At 31.4% G+C, this 14,764-nt stretch overlaps 1 protein-coding gene and 1 long non-coding RNA gene across 2 annotated transcripts in view; one reads left to right on the forward strand and one right to left on the reverse strand.

The window, feature by feature from the left end:
- The window catches only part of LOC143070622 (uncharacterized), a 78,552-nt gene that overhangs the window by 56,090 nt on the left and 7,698 nt on the right, over window positions 1-14,764 (forward strand). The gene's annotated exons all lie outside the window — the stretch shown is intronic.
- Window positions 1,719-4,109, reverse strand: LOC143072227 (uncharacterized). The gene is made up of 3 exons (XR_012977078.1): window positions 3,580-4,109; window positions 2,763-2,831; window positions 1,719-2,010 (listed from the first exon to the last, which is right to left on the reverse strand). It is a non-coding gene; the product is annotated as an uncharacterized LOC143072227 (long non-coding RNA).

Genomic DNA, 14,764 nt, shown 5'->3' on the forward strand with positions numbered 1-14,764 from the left:
TCTTTGTGTATGTTTAATGTTTTAAGGGGAGATAATCAATCCAAATGACTTCATAGGGGGTAAACAATAAAGATTTGTTTTATACTGTCAGTTTTGAGGTAATGGTAGGTTATACTTTGCGTATGTATAATGTTTTAAGGGGAGATAATCCAAATGGCTTCATAGGGGGTTAACAATAAAGATTTGTTTCATACTGTCAGTCTTGAGGTAATGGTAGGTTATTCTTTGTGTATGTATAATGTTTTAAGGGGAGATAATCAATCCAAATGACTTCATAGGGGGTGACAATAAAGATTTGTTTGATACTGTCAGTTTTTAGATAATGGTAGGTTATACTTTGTGTATAATGTTTTAAGGGGAGATAATCAATCCAAATGACTTCATAGGGGGTGACAATAAAGATTTGTTTGATACTGTCAGTTTTGAGGTAATGGTAGGTTATTCTTTGTGTATGTATAATGTGTTAAGGGGAGATAACAATCCAAATGACTTCATAGGGGGTGACAATAAAGATTTGTTTTATACTGTCAGGTTTGAGGTAATGGTAGGTTATTCTTTGTGTATGTATAATGTTTTAAGGGGAGATAATCAATCCAAATGACTTCATAGGGGGTGAGAATAAAGATTTGTTTTATACTGTCAGTTTTGAGGTAATGGTAGGTTAGACTTTGTGTATAATGTATTAAGGGGAGATAATCAATCCAAATGACTTCATAGGGGTTGAACAATAAAGATTTGTTTGATACTGTCAGTTTTGATTTAATGGTAGGTTATACTTTCTATATAATGTGTTAAGGGGAGATAATCAATCCAAATGACTTCATAGGGGTTGAACAATAAAGATTTGTTTGATACTGTCAGTTTTGAGGTAATGGTAGGTTATACTTTGTATATAATGTGTTAAGGGGAGATAATCAATCCAAATATGACTTCATAGGGGGTGACAATAAAGATTTGTTTTATACTGTCAGTTTTGAGGTAATGGTAGGTTAGACTTTGTGTATAATGTATTAAGGGGAGATAATCAATCCAAATGACTTCATACGGGATGAACAATAAAGATTTGTTTGATAGTGTCAGTTTTGAGGTAATGGTAGGTTAGACTTTGTGTATAATGTATTAAGGGGAGATAATCAATCCAAATGACTTCATAGGGGTTGAACAATAAAGATTTGTTTGATACTGTCAGTTTTGAGGTAATGGTAGGTTATGTTTTGTATATAATGTGTTAAGGGGAGATAATCAATCCAAATATGACTTCATAGGGGGTGACAATAAAGATTTGTTTTATACTGTCAGTTTTGAGGTAATGGTAGGTTACGCTTTGTTTATAATGTGTTAAGGGGAGATAATCAATCCAAATATGACTTCATAGGGGGTGACAATAAAGATTTGTTTTATACTGTCAGTTTTGAGGTAATGGTAGGTTAGACTTTGTATAAAAAATGTATTAAGGGGAGATGGGTATACATTTACAATTAATTCTCCATAGGCCGTAATGGTAACGTTTTCCTCCGTTGCTCAGTCCATATCGTTTACTTGAACATGTATGATGGCTCATATCGAAGCTGATACATTTATACATGTCTGGTTAAATTTTCGGGGTGGCAAGTGAGATTACTTTTTTCGCAAATTGATGGACCCCGGAAGATGGTGAAAAATGTCACTCTCCTCATGAAATAATCCCAAAATTCGGATCATTAAATTCAATAAAAAAATTGTCCTTTCTAATAATTTATTTCAGGTCAAATCTACATCTTTCTTTTCTCATCACACCAGCTCTATAAAACAGTTCTTATTGTTCATTTATGTCCATTTTTAAAATCACAGCATCCACAATTGTATGGCGGACTAATATTTTTTTTAATTACGTCATCTGAGTTCCTCATCTCAAGGTCTATTAGGGATCCTGACCCATATTGAAATTCATACTTCTGATTTTTCCAAATATTTTTATGTGATCTTCATCGGTATAACATTCTGAATAAATCTGTGTATTTTTGTCCATTTCTGAAAAAAAATAAAGTTGTTTTAGCACTATACGGCAATGACACTTTCGTCGCTATATTCATTTATTTTGAATACAATGTGTTTGTATAATTAATTTCTTCCAGAATACCTTCACTAGTCAAAACAAGGACAAAACTTCTGATTATAACCTTTAATTACAATACACAGACCCTGTTAAAGCATTCTATAAAATTTTCTTGTGCCTTAAAGTGCATTTTGACAGAGAAATTATGCAAAAATGAAGATTTTATAAAAAAACCAACACCAAAATAATTATTCTTACTAGTGGAAATCTGGTATTTAAAACTGTGGAAAGCACTCTTAACTACTTGGAAAGTCATCCTTATCATATAATTAGAGTGCAAATTTTCAAAACTTGTCCTTTCACATAATTCTATTGGAGAAAAAATGTTTTTAACATGTATTTCAGTGAAAACCTTTTATTAGTGAGAAATCCACATGAGGTTTTAAAGGAAACATTGTGACATCACATGTATTATGGCGTCATTAAATAACGACAGATCAAAATAGAGCTAAATATAGTTTGCAGTGTTACGTGAGAAACAGTTACCGCAAGATTTAACTCGAAATATTGAGTCGAAACGATCTGTAACTAAGCCTTTTCATTTAATACCAAGACCATAGCAACAGTTTTCATATTTGCATATTTTTAACATACCGACTGTAATTTCAATTGCATAAATACCATAAATAAACAATTTAGAGCTTGCCTAATAAAGCAAAATGCTTACCAGTTATTCAGGACTTTTTAAAACCTCTAGTTTGCCATCTCAGGTTAAAAAGTAATGATATGTCTGGAACTGAAATAAGACAAAAAAATTACTCAGGCTGTGTTATCATTTGATTTAAATACAGAAATACTATTGAGAGAGAAAAATCTAATTCTTGAAAGTTTAATCACAAAGAAAGACAAATGCTTCTCCCTTGTGGCTTAGTCACCTTCATTTAAACCTTTTATTTTAGAAGCAATGGGTAGTAGCTAACTAGCTTAATAGTTGAATAGGTGCAGAAATATTGTTTTCAAAAAGGTTTGACCCTCCCCCTTTTCACTGAGAAATGACAATATCTATTGTTTTGCTCAAGTGCATTAAAAATATTAGTTCATGATTTTCTTAAAACATGTACATGTTTTTTCTGTTTTTTTTTGCATATGATATCTACTGACCAGGGGTCAAATCATTGGATAAAAGCACATGCGATGATGTATAGATCTCACTTTACTCGTATGAAGTGTGTTATCTCCCTTGATTATCAGGTATTCCTGTAGACCGAAGTGATAATTACATAACAAAGACTATATTGTGTCATGTTTACTTACAATTTAATAATATTTAAAAGTTGTTTCTTGCCTTTTTCAATATAGTAAACAAATTCCTTTCGGATCTCTCGGAAGTAAACAAAGTTATGATTGTGCCTAAAAAAAGTGTTCAGCCCCGTGCCAGTAATGCATTTTAAAAGCAAAGTTTCATTGAGTTTTTGCTGATCTTTATCAATAATATTTATCTTAAACCATTTATAATAACAAGGTATAAATAAAAAACTACTAACCATCATTTTCGGTGGTGTACAAGGTGAAATCATCCATAAATCAGCCTGAAAACTTCTGGAATTAAGCTTCTAATTTGGGTATACATTTACAATTAATTCTCCATAGGCCGTAATGGTAACGTTTTCCTCCGTTGCTCAGTCCATATCGTTTACTTGAACATGTATGATGGCTCATATCGAAGCTGATACATTTATACATGTCTGGTTAAATTTTCGGGGTGGCAAGTGAGATTACTTTTTTCGCAAATTGATGGACCCCGGAAGATGGTGAAAAATGTCACTCTCCTCATGAAATAATCCCAAAATTCGGATCATAAAATTCAATAAAAAAATTGTCCTTTCTAATAATTTATTTCAGGTCAAATCTACATCTTTCTTTTCTCATCACACCAGCTCTATAAAACAGTTCTTATTGTTCATTTATGTCCATTTTTAAAATCACAGCATCCACAATTGTATGGCGGACTAATATTTTTTTTAATTACGTCATCTGAGTTCCTCATCTCAAGGTCTATTAGGGATCCTGACCCAGATGATCAATCCAAATGACTTCATAGGGGGTGACAATAAAGATTTGTTTTAAACTGTCAGTTTTGAGGTAATGGTAGGTTATTATTTGTGTATGTATAATATTTTAAGGGGAGATAATCAATCGTAATGACTTCATAGGGGTGACAATAAAGATTTGTTTTATACTGTCAGTTTTGAGGTAATGGTAGGTTATACTTTGTGTATAATGTTTTATGGGGAGATAATCAATCCAAATGACTTCATAGGGGGTGAACAATAAAGATTTATTTTATACTGTCAGTTTTGAGGTAATTGTAGGTTATTCTTTGTATATAATGTTTTAACGGAAGATAATGAATCCAAATGACTTCATAGGGGGTGACAATAAAGATTTGTTTTATACTGTCAGTTTTTAGGTAATGGTAGGTTATACTTTGTGTATGTATAATATTTTAAGGGGAGATAATCAATCCAAATGGCTTCATAGGGGGTGAACTAAAAGATTTTTTTTATACTGTAATGTTTGAGGTGATGGTAGGTTATACTTTGTGTAAAATGTTTTAAGGGGAGATAATCAATCCAAATGACTTCATAGGGGGTGACAATAAAGATTTGTTTTAAACTGTCAGTTTTGAGGTAATGGTAGGTTATTCTTTGTGTATGTATAATGTTTAAGGGGAGATAATCAATCCAAATGACTTCATAGGGGGTGACAATAAAGATTTGTTTTATACTGTCAGGTTTGAGGTAATGGTAGGTTATACTTTGTGTATAATGTTTTAAGGGGAGATAATCAATCCAAATGACTTCATAGGGGGTGACAATAAAGACTTGTTTTATACTGTCAGTTTTGAGGAAATGGTAGGTTATTCTTTGTGTATGTATAATGTTTTAAGGGGAGATAATCAATCCAAATGACTTCATAGGGGGTGACAATAAAGATTTGTTTTATACTGTAATGTTTTGAGGTAATGGTAGGTTATTCTTTATGTATAATGTTTTAACGGGAGATAATCAATCCAAATGACTTCATAGGGGATGAGAATAAACATTTGTTTTATACTGTCAGTTTTGAGGTAATGGTAGGTTAGACTTTGTGTATAATGTATTAAGGGGAGATAATCAATCCAAATGACTTCATAGGGGGTGAACAATAAAGATTTGTTTTATACTGTCAGTTTTGAGGTAATGGTAGGTTATACTTTGTTTATAATGTGTTAAGGGGAGATAATCAATCCAAATATGACTTCATAGGGGGTGACAATAAAGATTTGTTTTATACTGTCAGTTTTGAGGTAATGGTAGGTTATTCTTTGTGTATAATGTTCTAACAGGAGATAATCAATCCAAATGACTTCATAGGGGGTGACAATAAAGATTTGTTTGATACTGTCAGTTTTGAGGTAATGGTAGGTTATACTTTGTTTATAATGTTTTAAGGGGAGATAATCAATCCAAATGACTTCATAGGGGGTGAACAATAAAGATTTGTTTGATACTGTCAGTTTTGAGGTAATGGTAGGTTATTCTTTGTGTATAATGTTTTAACGGGAGATAATCAATCCAAATGACTTCATAGGGGGTGACAATAAAGATTTGTTTTATACTGTTAGTTTTTAGGTAATGGTAGGTTATTCTTTGTGTATGTGTAATGTTTTAAGGGGAGATAATCAATTGTAATGACTTCATAGGGGGTGACAATAAAGTTTTGTTTTATACTGTAATGTTTTGACGTAATGGTAGGTTATTCTTTATGTATAACGTTTTAACGGGAGATAATCAATGCAAATGACTTCATAGGGGGTGACAATAAAGATTTGTTTTATACTGTCAGTTTTGAGGTAATGGTAGGTTAGACTTTGTGTATAATATATTAAGGGGAGATAATCAATCCAAATGATTTCATAGGGGGTGAACAATAAAGATTTATTTTATACTGTCAGTTTTGAGGTAATGGTAGGTTATACTTTGTTTATAATGTGTTAAGGGGAGATAATCAATCCAAATATGACTTCATAGGGGGTGACAATAAAGATTTGTTTTATACTGTCAGTTTTGAGGTAATGGTAGGTTATACTTTGTTTATAATGTGTAAAGGGGAGATAATCAATCCAAATATGACTTCATAGGGTGTGACAATAAAGATTTGTTTTATACTGTCAGTTTTGAGGTAATGGTAGGTTATTCTTTGTGTATAATGTTTTAACGGGAGATAATCAATCCAAATATGACTTCATAGGGGGTGACAATAAAGATTTGTTTTATACTGTCAGTTTTGAGGTAATGGTTGGTTATACTTTGTTTATAATGTGTTAAGGGGAGATAATCAATCCAAATATGACTTCATAGGGGGTGACAATAAAGATTTGTTTTATACTGTCAGTTTTGAGGTAATGGTAGGTTATTCTTTGTGTATAATGTTTTAACGGGAGATAATCAATCCAAATATGACTTCATAGGGGGTGACAATAAAGATTTGTTTTATACTGTCAGTTTTGAGGAAATGGTATGTTATTCTTTGTGTATGTATAATGTTTTAAGGGGAGATAATCAATCCAAATGACTTCATAGGGGGTGACAATAAAGATTTGTTTTATACTGTAATGTTTTGAGGTAATGGTAGGTTATTCTTTATGTATAATGTTTTAACGGGAGATAATCAATGCAAATGACTTCATAGGGGATGAGAATAAACATTTGTTTTATACTGTCAGTTTTGAGGTAATGGTAAGTTAGACTTTGTGTATAATGTATTAAGGGGAGATAATCAATGCAAATGACTTCATAGGTGGTGAACAATAAAGATTTGTTTTATACTGTCAGTTTTGAGGTAATGGTAGGTTATACTTTGTTTATAATGTGTTAAGGGGAGATAATCAATCCAAATATGACTTCATAGGGGGTGACAATAAAGATTTGTTTTATACTGTCAGTTTTGAGGTAATGGTAGGTTACACTTTGTTTATAATGTGTTAAGGGGAGATAATCAATCCAAATATGACTTCATAAAGAGTGACAATAAAGATTTGTTTTATACTGTCAGTTTTGAGGTAATGGTAGGTTATTCTTTGTGTATGTATGTTTTAAGGAGAGATAATCAATCCAAATGACTTCATAGGGGATGACAATAAAGATTTGTTTTAAACTGTCAGTTTTGAGGTAATGGTAGGTTATACTTTGTGTATAATGTTTAACGGGAGATAATCAATCAAAATGACTTCATAGGGGTGACAATAAAGATTTGTTTTATACTGTCAGTTTTGAGGTAATGGTAGGTTATATTTTGTTTATAATGTTTTAAGGGGAGATAATCAATCCAAATGACTTCATAGGGGGTGAACAATAAAGATTTGTTTTATACTGTCAGTTTTGAGGTAATGGTAGGTTATTCTTTGTGTATGTATAATATTTTAAGGGGAGATAATCAATCGTAATGACTTCATAGGGGTGACAAAGATTTGTTTTATACTGTCAGTTTTGAGGTAATGGTAGGTTATTGTTGTGTATGTATAATATTTTAAGGGGAGATAATCAATCGTAATGACTTCATAGGGATGACAATAAAGATTTATTTTATACTGTCAGTTTTGAGGTAATGGTAGGTTATTCTTTGTGTATGTCAGGCCTGGGGCCATTACATTGCAATGTAATGCATTACATTACAATTACTTTGTGATTCTTCCATTACAATTACAATTACTTTTTTTCTCACATGTAATGCATTACATTACAATTACTTTGCCTGTGTAATGCATTACATTACACATTACTTTTTCAATATAAAAACAAAAAGCATTTCAAAAACAGAGGTATATGTACATATGAATACAGTGTTAGGTATATAGACTTCAAATACTGGTTAATTAATATGTCCATTGCACTTTATCATCATAAGTGGAGTTATTTTTTCTATAAAACTACGATAAAGGAACACTCGAAATTGTTAATTACCATTTGTATTGTTAATTTAGAAGATCGGAGGCAAAAATATAAACCGGTCACAAAAAAAAAAAAAATTTCTCAAATCAAACGTCATTTTCTTTCCACTAAAGGTTAAAAAAAATCAAAAGTAGGTATTGTCATGTAAATTTATTTATATTACAACACTCCTTTCATACTTAAGTGTAACAATATCGAGTTTGAAACCGATTTGATGAGAAACAACAAAGATACACACGTTTTTATTAAAACGTCATTTTTTTCCCATTCACACGTCAAATTAATTCAGGCCAGGCAAACTGCGCGCGGAAATTTGATCAGGTCACACAACGTCGCGGAAAAAAACAATTCAGTAAGGAAAGTGTTAAGAGAGCAGCGATCAGTTCTTTTTTCACCTTTCGGGCAATACTTAAAAGCCTTTCTACAGGAGCTTATGTGTGGAAAATGGCTAAATACTTGATAGCTGTATTAACCAATGAAGAAAGGCACACTGAATTTGACTTCCATTATTCCAGTGCATTGATTGAAATTTCTTCACATGGCTCAGACAAGTAGATGTCAATATCATGTACTGCACCGTAACTGTGTCTTTACCTTTGATTGAGTAGTAGGAGGCATGAAACTGAAAAAATCACTTTCAAGTTTCTTAGGTGGTGGTAAAAAATAAATAAATTATCATATAATTTTGTTTCTAACATTGATCACTTAATCATTAAGACATCATTAATGATTTCAAAGGGATATAATAAATGTGTCATTAAAGGATTATCTTGTTAAATGCCTAAGGGTTCTGTGAGGACAAACATAAGTTGAGAAGATTTGATTGCAATAAAAACATTGTGATATTAATTAGGTGAAATAACAACACAGACAGGACCCAAACCACAGTTTGGTTTAAAAATGTTGTTTGATATATTCAATATTTCATTAAAATACATATAAGGTGTGTATAGAATTATTATTATTTTTTTCATTGATCTATATAGTTTTGTTTGATAATTTTTTATTATAAGATTTTTCATAGATCACCAAACACCAAAATATTCCCGTATCATATTAAACAAATATCAGAAACCAAGATCAAAGACTTGATATTTTTTACCATTTTATATTTCTTACCTTAATGTGTGTTTTAAAGATTGATGTAATTTATTTAATACAGTAATTAACTGTGACAAAAATTAATTTTATTCCATACTTTCTTTTGTTTTTGTTAATATTTGATTTTTATGATAAAATGTTCTTCAATTTTATCTATTTTACCAATTTGTAATGAAAAGTAATGTACTGTAATGGAGGCATTACATCAATTTTTAACTAAAGTAATCATTACATTACATGTAATTGTAATGCAGAAAATGTGCATTACAAATTACTTTGCATTACATGCAAAAAATGTAATATTACAATGCATTACAATTACAAATTACCATTACCCCAGGCCTGGTGTATGTATAATGTTTTAAGGGGAGATAATCAATCCAAATGACTTCATAGGGGATGACAATAAAGATTTGTTTTATACTGTCAGGTTTGAGGTAATGGTAGGTTATTCTTTGTGTATGTATAATGTTTTAAGGGGAGATAATCAATCCAAATGACTTCATAGGGGGTGACAATAAAGATTTGTTTTATACTGTCAGTTTTGAGGTAATGGTAGGTTAGACTTTGTATAAAAAATGTATTTTAGGGGAGACAATCAATCCAAATGACTTCATAGGGGGTGACAATAAAGATTTGTTTTATACTGTCAGTTTTGAGGTAATGGTAGGTTATTCTTTTTGTATGTATAATGTTTTAAGGGGAGATAATCAATCCAAATGACTTCATAGGGGGTGACAATAAAGATTTGTTTTATACTGTCAGGTTTGAGGTAATGGTAGGTTATACTTTGTGTATTATGTTTAAACGGGAGATAATCAATCCAAATGACTTCATAGGGAGTGACAATAAAGATTTGTTTTATACTGTCAGTTTTGAGGTAATGGTAGGTTATTCTTTGTGTATGTATAATGTTTTAAGGGGAGATAATCAATCCAAATGACTTCATAGGGGATGACAATAAAGATTTGTTTTATACTGTCAGTTTTGAGGTAATGGTAGGTTATTCTTTGTGTATGTATAATATTTGAAGGGGAGATAATCAATCGTAATCACTTCATAGGGGTGACAATAAAGATTTGTTTTATACTGTCAGTTTTGAGGTAATGGTAGGTTATACTTTGTGTATAATGTTTTAACGGGAGATAATCAATCCAAATGACTTCATAAGGGGTGAACAATAAAGATTTATTTTATACTGTCAGTTTTGAGGTAATGGTAGGTTATTCTTTGTGTATGTATAATGTTTTAAGGGGAGATAATCAATCCAAATGACTTCATAGGGGTGACAATAAAGATTTGTTTTATACTGTCAGGTTTGAGGTAATGGTAGGTTATTCTTTGTGTATGTATAATGTTTTAAGGGGATATAATTAATCCAAATGACTTCATAGGGGGTGACAATAAAGATTTGTTTTATACTGTCAGTTTTGAGGTAATGGTAGGTTATACTTTGTGTATAATGTGTTAAGGGGAGATAATCAATCCAAATGACTTCATAGGGGGTGACAATAAAGATTTCTTTTATACTGTCAGTTTTGAGGTAATGGTAGGTTATACTTTGTGTATAATGTGTTAAGGGGAGATAATCAATCCAAATGACTTCATAGGGGGTGACAATAAAGATTTGTTTTATACTGTCAGTTTTGAGGTAATGGTAGGTTATACTTTGTGTATAATGTGTTAAGGGGAGATAGTCAATCCAAATGACTTCATAGCGGATGACAATCAAAAATTTGTTTGATACTGTCAGTTTTGAGGTAATGGTAGGTTATTCTTTGTGTATGTATAATGTTTTAAGGGGAGATAACAATCCAAATGACTTCATAGGGGGTGACAATAAAGATTTGTTTTATACTGTCGGGTTTGAGGTAATGGTAGGTTATTCTTTGTGTATGTATAATGTTTTAAGGGGAGATAACAATCCAAATGACTTCATAGGGGTGACAATAAAGATTTGTTTTATACTGTCAGGTTTGAGGTAATGGTAGGTTATTCTTTGTGTATGTATAATGTTTTAAGGGGAGATAATCAATCCAAATGACTTCATAGGGGGTGACAATAAAGATTTGTTTTATACTGTCAGTTTTGAGGTAATGGTAGGTTATTCTTTGTGTATGTATAATGTATTAAGGGGAGATAGTCAATCCAAATGACTTCATAGGGGTGACAATAAAGATTTGTTTTATACTGTCAGTTTTGAGGTAATGGTAGGTTATACTTTGTGTATAATGTTTTAAGGGGAGATAATCAATCCAAATGACTTCATTGGGGGTGAGAATAAAGATTTGTTTTATACTGTCAGTTTTGAGGTATAAATGGTAGGTTAGACTTTGTGTATAATGTATTAAGGGGAGATAATCAATCCAAATGACTTCATAGGGGTTGAACAATAAAGATTTGTTTGATACTGTCAGTTTTGAGGTAATGGTAGGTTATACTTTGTATATAATGTGTTAAGGGGAGATAATCAATCCAAATATGACTTCATAGGGGGTGACAATAAAGATTTGTTTTATACTGTCAGTTTTGAGGTAATGGTAGGTTACGCTTTGTTTATAATGTGTTAAGGGGAGATAATCAATCCAAATGACTTCATAGGGGGTGACAATAAAGATTTGTTTTATACTGTCAGTTTTGAGGTAATGGTAGGTTATTCTTTGTGTATGTATAATGTTTTAAGGGGAGATAATCAATCCAAATGACTTCATAGGGGGTGACAATAAAGATTTGTTTTATACTATCAGGTTTGAGGTAATGGTAGGTTATACTTTTTGTATAATGTTTAAACGGGAGATAATCAATCAAAATGACTTCATAGGGAATGACAATAAAGATTTGTTTTATACTGTCAGTTTTGACGTAATGGTAGGTTATTATTTGTGTATAATGTTTTAACGTGAGATAATCAATCCAAATGACTTCATAGGGGGTGACAATAAAGATTTGTTTTATACTGTCAGTTTTGAGGTAATGGTAGGTTATTCTTTGTGTATGTATAATGTTTTAAGGGTAGTTAATCAATCCAAATGACTTCATAGGGGGTGACAATAAAGATATGTTTTATACTGTCAGTTTTGAGGTAATGGTAGGTTATACTTTGTGTATAATGTATTAACGGGAGATAATCATGATTAATCCAAATGACTTCATAGGGGGTGACAATAAAGATTTGTTTTATACTGTCAGTTTTGAGGTAATGGTAGGTTATTCTTTGTGTATAATGTTTTAAGGGGAGATAATCAAAATGACTTCATAGGGGGGGTGACAATAAAGATTTGATTTATACTGTCAGTTTTAAGGTAATGGTAGGTTATTCTTTGTGTATGTTTAATGTTTTAAGGGGAGATAATCAATCCAAATGACTTCATAGGGGGTAAACAATAAAGATTTGTTTTATACTGTCAGTTTTGAGGTAATGGTAGGTTATACTTTGCATATGTATAATGTTTAAAGGGGAGATAATCCAAATGGCTTCATAGGGGGTTAACAATAAAGATTTGTTTTATACTGTCAGTTTTGAGGTAATGGTAGGTTATTCTTTGTGCATGTATAATGTTTTAAGGGGAGATAATCAATCCAAATGACTTCATAGGGGGTGACAATAAAGATTTGTTTGATACTGTCAGTTTTTAGATAATGGTAGGTTATACTTTGTGTATAATGTTTTAAGGGGAGATAATCAATCCAAATGACTTCATAGGGGGTGACAATAAAGATTTGTTTGATACTGTCAGTTTTGAGGTAATGGTAGGTTATACTTTGTTTATAATGTGTAAAGGGGAGATAATCAATCCAAATATGACTTCATAGGGGGTGACAATAAAGATTTGTTTTATACTGTCAGTTTTGAGGTAATGGTAGGTTATACTTTGTTTATAATGTGTTAAGGGGAGATAATCAATCCAAATATGACTTCATAGGGGGTGACAATAAAGATTTGTTTTATACTGTCAGTTTTGAGGTAATGGTAGGTTATTCTTTGTGTATAATGTTCTAACAGGAGATAATCAATCCAAATGACTTCATAGGGGGGGACAATAAAGATTTGTTTGATACTGTCAGTTTTGAGGTAATGGTAGGTTATACTTTGTTTATAATGTTTTAAGGGGAGATAATCAATCCAAATGACTTCATAGGGGGTGAACAATAAAGATTTGTTTGATACTGTCAGTTTTGAGGTAATGGTAGGTTATTCTTTGTGTATAATGTTTTAACGGGAGATAATCAATCCAAATGACTTCATAGGGGGTGACAATAAAGATTTGTTTTATACTGTCAGTTTTGAGGTAATGGTAGGTTATTCTTTGTGTGTAATGTTTTAACGGGAGATAATCAATCCAAATGACTTCATAGAGGGTGACAATAAAGATTTGTTTTATACTGTCAGTTTTTAGGTAATGGTAGGTTATACTTTTTGTATGATGTTTTAAGGGGAGATAATCAATCCAAATGACTGCATAGGGGGTGACAATAAAGATTTGTTTTATACTGTTAGTTTTTAGGTAATGATAGGTTATTCTTTGTGTATGTTAATGTTTTAAGGGGAGACAATCAATCCAAATGACTTCATAGGGGGTGACAATAAAGATTTGTTTTATACTGTAATGTTTAAGGTAATGGTAGGTTATTCTTTGTGTATGTATAATGTTTTAAGGGGAGATAATCAATCCAAATGGCTTCATAGGGGGTGAACAAAAAGATTTGTTTTATACTGTAATGTTTGAGGTAATGGTAGGTTATACTTTGTGTATAAGATTTTCAGGGGAGATAATCAATCCAAATGACTTCATAGGGGGTGACAATAAAGATTTGTTTTATACTGTCAGTTTTGAGGTAATGGTAGGTTAGACTTTGTGTATAATGTATATAGGGGAAATAATCAATCCAAATGACTTCATAGGGGGTGAACAATAAAGATTTGTTTTATACTGTCAGTTTTGAGGTAATGGTAGGTTATACTTTGTTTATAATGTGTTAAGGGGAGATAATCAATCCAAATGACTTCATAGGGGGTGACAATAAAGATTTGTTGTATACTGTCAGTTTTGAGGTAATAGTAGGTTATTCTTTGTGTATGTATAATGTTTTAATGGGAGATAATCAATCCAAATGACTTCATAGGGGGTGACAATAAAGATTTGTTTTATACTGTCAGTTTTGAGGTAATGGTAGGTTATACTTTGTGTATAATGTTTTAATGGGAGATAATCAATCAAAATGACTTCATAGGGAGTGACAATAAAGATTTGTTTTATACTGTCAGTTTTGAGGTAATGGTAGGTTATTCTTTGTGTATAATGTTTTAACGGGAGATAATCAATCCAAATGACTTCATAGGGGGTGATAATAAAGATTTGTTTTATACTGTTAGTTTTTAGGTAATGGTAGGTTATTCTTTGTGTATGTATAATGTTTTAAGGGGAGATAATCAATCCAAATGACTTCATAGGGGGTGACAATAAAGTTTTGTTTTATACTGTAATGTTTTGAGGTAATGGTAGGTTATTCTTTATGTATAATGTTTTAACGGGAGATAATCAATCCAAATGACTTTATAGGGGGTGACAATAAAGATTTGTTTTATACTGTCAGTTTTGAGGTAATGGTAGGTTAGACTTTGTGTATAATGTAT

This window comes from Mytilus galloprovincialis, chromosome 4, assembly GCF_965363235.1.
Source record: "Mytilus galloprovincialis chromosome 4, xbMytGall1.hap1.1, whole genome shotgun sequence".
NCBI lineage: Eukaryota > Metazoa > Mollusca > Bivalvia > Mytilida > Mytilidae > Mytilus > Mytilus galloprovincialis.